The 5963-nt window shown below is 40.1% G+C and overlaps 1 non-coding gene across 1 annotated transcript; it reads right to left on the minus strand.

The window, feature by feature from the left end:
* Positions 1–5348: 5348 nt before the first annotated feature.
* On the minus strand, positions 5349–5422 carry TRNAN-GUU. Its single transcript has one exon. It is a non-coding gene; the product is annotated as a tRNA-Asn (tRNA).
* Positions 5423–5963: the final 541 nt, after the last annotated feature.

Here is a 5963-nt window from a genome sequence, read left to right on the forward strand (position 1 = left end):
GGTGTGATATATTGAAGCTTTACTTGCAGATGCCTTTGTTTAATCACTCGGGCATCACCCTCATGATTAAACCACACCGACCATGGATAAATCTTCAATACACTACACCCAGTCATTGGTTATTGCTATAACAGGATCATGGGATCCTAGGAAGTTACTAGGCTATTGGCGTGAGGCCCTTACAAACCTAGCCAAGAATTTAGCCCATGTTCCAACAAGTCACATACAATGACTCTATATTTTACTTATTGCAGTTTCTCTAGTAAAGCTGACTTTCAGTTATTGAATGTCCATACTGCAACTAAGTTTTACTTTTTTTGTATAACACTGCCTATTTTGTTAACTAGAACTTTTCTCCCGCCACTTAAAAGGGTCAACTGCTGTCCAGTCAAACAACCCCTATCAACAAAAGCAATAAATAAATAAATCAAAGTTACTGTCATCAAGCTTTCTTCTACATTTTTAAATACATTTCTTAACCAGGTAAGCCCATTGGACACGTGTCCTTTTCAGGTGTGATCAGAGAGAACTGTGTGATCAAGTGATTTACTCAAGAGTCACACACTAGGCAAATGGAAGTGGACGGGATCAAACCATGTATACCTGACTACAGCAAGTGGTTTGTTAACTGCTCAACAGCCAAATGTACTAAACAACTGTCCCATAGAGCCTCATGATTACTGGATGAAACCTTAAACCTAAACCTAAAGCCTTAGTCTTCTGCACTAACTGCAGAAAAATAAATCAAATAGTGTTCATGGGTGGGCTTGAACTAGTAATCTTTTCATTAACAGAACAGTCTGTTAACTGACTGAGCTACAGGGATTTATACTCATTGGATGAAACCTTAAACCGACAACCTTAATCTTGAACAGTAACTGCAAAATGTAAAAAATGTAATAGCCTCCCTGGGTGGGCTCAAACCACCACCCTCCTTTCGGTTAACAAGCAGATATGATAAATGATTATGGCACAGAGTTTATGCTCGCTGGATAAAACCTTAAAGTTAAAAATGTAATCTTCTGCACTACCTGCAAAAAGTATAAAAAAAAATATATATATATATATATATATATATATATATATATATATATATATATATATATATATATATATATATATATATAAAACAGTAATACCATCCCTGGGTAGGCTCAAAATACTAACCTTTCAGTTAATAGCAGAATACACTAACCAACTGCACCATAGAGTCTAATGCTCATTAAAAGAAACTTTAAAGTTAAAACCTTAATCTTCTGTACTTGGTTACACCTATAGAGATAAATAAGCTGTGTTCCTAGAAAGAAAGGGTCTGGTAAGTACTCGCCACAGTGTAAGTGCAGTAAAACCAGGGAAGATGATTATGGTGGCATGCGTGAGTGCTTCCCACAGTAATCAGATGTAGTGGAACTCAAGACAACTGCTGCTGAGCTCAGCTGCTGCTGAGCTCAGAAGCTGGGAGGGGCAACTGCCAGGTTTGGCAGTCTGGCTTGCCCCTTACCACCTGATATGTAGCTCTTTGCGGAAGGAATAAGATGATTAGGTCCTCCAGAAAGGGAATAAATAGATTGCAGGGTTATCACTTGGATGAGAATCTGCCTGAGTCCTGCCTAATAGAGGCCCAAATGGGTTAATGTGCTGAAGGAGGGGAGCCACTGGGCAAGACTCAGGATGCCCTATAATACCGTATATCCCCGAAAATAAGACCGGGTCTTATACTCTTTCCCCGCCAAAATACGCATTAGGACATTATCAGGGGATGCCTTATTTATATACTGCGGTGGTGGTGCTGCGGTAAGTCCTGTTCGATTCTCAGCTAGAGTGTCTTCTGTGTGGAGAAATGTGTGAATGGGTGTGCCTTCGTTGAAGGCTGTGCGTCAGAGCTGGCAACTCGGCACTCAAAAATCTACTGCCAATCATTACCGGACCGGAGTTCCGCTGTGGCGACCCCTAACTGGGAAAAGCCGAAAGACACAACAATCAGGGGATGCCTTATTTACCCCTTCCCGTACAACAATCTACATTTATTCATTTATTCATGTACAAAAATCGACATTTATTCATGTACACAAATTGACATTTATTTGGTACTTTTCTGTTATTGGTCAACAGTTCTAAGTAACACTTTAACAGTTGTGTGAGAATTCTACATAAACAGTGTAACAAACATTTCAACTTCAGAATATCTCCACCTTGGCTTTCACAGTGCAATATTTCATGCTAAACAGAAAGTGCAGAAAAATCTCAATACATGCATATTGGAGGAGGGGAATAAAACGGAAAGCAGAAGCAATCCATTCTGTTGCCCCGATAATGGAAAAGTTATTCAAATACAGTCACATTATCTTCTTCTGGAACATTGTCATAAATCTCCAACCGTGAATTCTGGCCTGAATTTCTTGCAACATCATTTCCTGCAGAACCATTGGCCCAAATATGTCATGCCTAGCAATAGAGGTCTCCTTAAATGAGCACTGCTTGTCCAAGTAGCCTGCTCGTAGTGCATTGCCAACACAGCTGTCAGTGATTTTATCCCATGAATTTTTCACCCAAGTCAAGACCTCTTGCAGGCTAGGCTTCACAAAGTTTCCATGCTGATTTCTCTCCATTCTATTGTCAGTGTAGTCATTGAGTTCCATGCGCAAATTGTCCTTGAATGGCTTGTTTATTTCAATATCAAGAGTCTGGACATAGGCAGTCATTCCTGCGGGAATCATTATTTGATCTATTCTTCTCTGTGCAAGGAATTTCTTCATGTATTTAGCGCAGTGAGTGCTGGCTGAATCCCAGACTAGCAGACCTCTTTCGCCACCTCACAAAACAAGTGGCAGCATTACATCGACCCACTTCCTTATAACTGATTGTGTGCACCACACTTTTTCTGTTTCAAGAATGTAAATGCCTAAAACAGGTTCAAGCTTATTTTTCTTGCCCTTACTAATGATTAGAGGTGAGGTTTTCTTTTCGTCTAGACAAATTGCCAAAATACAAATAACACGTGCACTCCCATAACCAGTGGAGGGAATGTAGATTGACAAGGCATCCCTCTGATCAATTGTTGTTTGAGATCCTTGGCCCATAAACACTGCAGTTTCATCCATAGCAATCATGTTGGAGAGTTGGTATTTAGAAAAGTCGATGCCATCAAGAAAGGACTTGAAAGCAAGTGCATGTTTAATAACTCCAGTATCTTCCAGCTTGAACAGTGTTGTTGATCTTCTTAGAGACAATTCATATCACTGAAGGATGCCATCCAGCCAATGTTGTGATGCCTTGAATTCTTATGGGGATATTTCTAACTGTGGTGCCATTGCAAGGGCAAATGCTTGAAAATCAGCCCTGCGCACAACCAAAGCCTTTGCTCTCCTGTTTGCAATCCATTCACAGATGATGTCTTTCAGCTCAGGAAATAATGGCTGCTGACCTGATCCACACTTGCACTTCTTAGCATTTCCCTCATCGGCCTCTTGACTGAGGTTATTGTATGCTGCACGTCATTTTTGGACCATTCGGAGATCTAACTTCTTCTCTTTGCAGAAAGCCATCAGATTCTTTCCCCGGGGACCATCCACGATTCTTTTCTTGTACTTGATGGAATAGCTCTTTCTTTTTGTACTCATCTTGTCTGGAGGGGGTTAATTGAAGACTTACGAGACAGGAGTAGCAGCACAAAATGGTGACGGTTAAGAATACACAACCACAGCATTTCGTTATCAAGTGCATGTGATTTACGCACGTTGTCTGTACATTGAACAATCAAAGTACACCTGCCAGTGTTTATTGGCCAAGTGTGAGTGATGATTAGGGTTACAGTAAGAATCGTGGAGGACTCCCAGGGAAAGAATCTTACGACTTTCTGCAATGAGAAGAAATTGGGTGCCCGAATGGTCTGAAAACGGCGAGCAGAGTACGATAACCTCAGTCAATGGGTGTCAATAATATTATTTTATATTTCAACATGCCCATCGTGTGTTGTTGACGATCTTAACTGGGGCTTATTTTTGGGGTAAGGCTTATATCATGACCACCCTGGGAAACCATGCTAGGCCTTATTCTCTGGCTAGGTCTTATTTACGAAGAAATATGGCAGGCAGCAAGCTGAAGTATGACACCAGCACCATTAAAAAAAAAATAGAATAATAAAACTACAGGTTTTTTTTTAATATTTTAGGAGTTCTGTGAATATTAGCATAGTAAAATATGTTACAAGCAGCTTTAACAAAACAGGAAAACTTGCTAAAGAAGCAGTTTCACAAATGCAAGCCTAATTATATCACAACATTTTTGAGGTCCCTGAATTCACCTTTTCTCAACATCTTTGATGCCAGTTCAGATCAGGACAGAATCTCACTTAATATCTGTGGTTTTCTTACATGAAAAACGTCTGCAGAGTGATATCATTCTGCATCGCTCTCAGGGGAAGACCTCACATTATTCACTCCTATATGAACAATGTCTAAGCTGAAGTCATTCTTATTCCCTGGCAGTCTTCTGACAGTCCCACACATCATTTATTTTAACCAATGAGAAAATGAGAACTGGAGTGACTCACTCCTTGTTCATCACAAAGTACTATGTCTAAAACTGATCACTGAGTCACCAATGACAACTCGACTGCCAGCTAAGACATACAGCTGTTAAAGGCTTGTACATCACTGAATGCTTTTGTACAATGCCAAAGCCTGCTTACGTGTCAGGTCAATCTGCATGCATGATGGAGCACTAACTACATGACTTGATTTTCTTCTGTCTTTGTTCAGAATTCACTAGCAATAGGTTTATAGGCATTTACTAGACATACTAAGATCTGGAGGAACATAGCCCAGATTGTTACAACTGCTCCCTAGCACCACCTGGTTAAATGATTTGTTCAAAGTCACAAAGCAGGCAAATGAAGTCTGAAGAAATCAGATCATGCACTACAGGAAACAATGCACAAACAGCTCACAGCCTTAATCCTCCACACTAACTGCCAGAATCTCAGCATAAGATTTAATGGAAGATGGGCATTTAATTAGATGATGAGGTTTTTCACCCTAAACATGCTGACATGCATATACCTCTTGCATATGGTCTAAAAGATAGTAATAAGTAATGAAATCAGAGTACCTGTCATTTACCCTTCCTCCAGATTTTTTAATACATCTGTTATCCAGGTCCTCTAGCTAGATGCAGTTGACCCTTTTCAGCAGCTGCAGAAGAGCATTGTCTAGTGTCAAATGACCTGCCCAGTGTCACACGGCAGGCAAATGGAGGTAGATGGAATCAAACCCTGCACCCTTCACTACTGGAAGCAACTCAATTACAACTCAAAGCTTTAATCCTCTGCACTAACTAAAATGCACAATCGTCCCTGGGTGGGCTTGAACCACCAACCTTTCGGTTAACAGCCGAACGCGCTAACCAATTGCGCCACAGAGACTTGTATGAAAACATAGAGAAATCTTAAACCTAATGAAGGCTCACTTCTTCCAAAATAAGTATATACACTCCATATACATTGCTATAACTTGTTCCTATATTCAGACCTGACCACTGATTCAAAAAAGCCTGATAAATTTTACAGAGCTCAGAAGACAAATCAGATTTCATAGCTAAAACATCGTCAGAAAGACTAAGCATATGCCAGCTCTTATAACCTTTATAGATTTAAAGAGGAAATGGTGTACTGCATAGGTTTCATTAAAAAAAAGGATATATACAATTCAAACACTTAGGGACATGCGCTACTATCAGACCATAAGTGACAAAACTGGAGTGACACTCACAAGCATTTTGACGTCAAGACTTCACAGGCCTCTATGAAAGAAAAAGTGTCATCTAACTCACACTGCTGAGAAGGCAGGCACTTCGTCAACTACTGTTACAGTTTTCAGGACAGCTGCTTCTAGAGCTGTAATAACACATACTTCACTGGAAATGCAGAATGCAACCAGCAATGCAGCAGGAGGAACATTGAAAGA

The sequence above is a fragment of the Protopterus annectens genome, chromosome 7.part0 (assembly GCF_019279795.1).
Source record: "Protopterus annectens isolate FY-2018-M chromosome 7.part0, PAN1.0, whole genome shotgun sequence".
Taxonomy (NCBI): Eukaryota; Metazoa; Chordata; order Ceratodontiformes; family Protopteridae; genus Protopterus; species Protopterus annectens.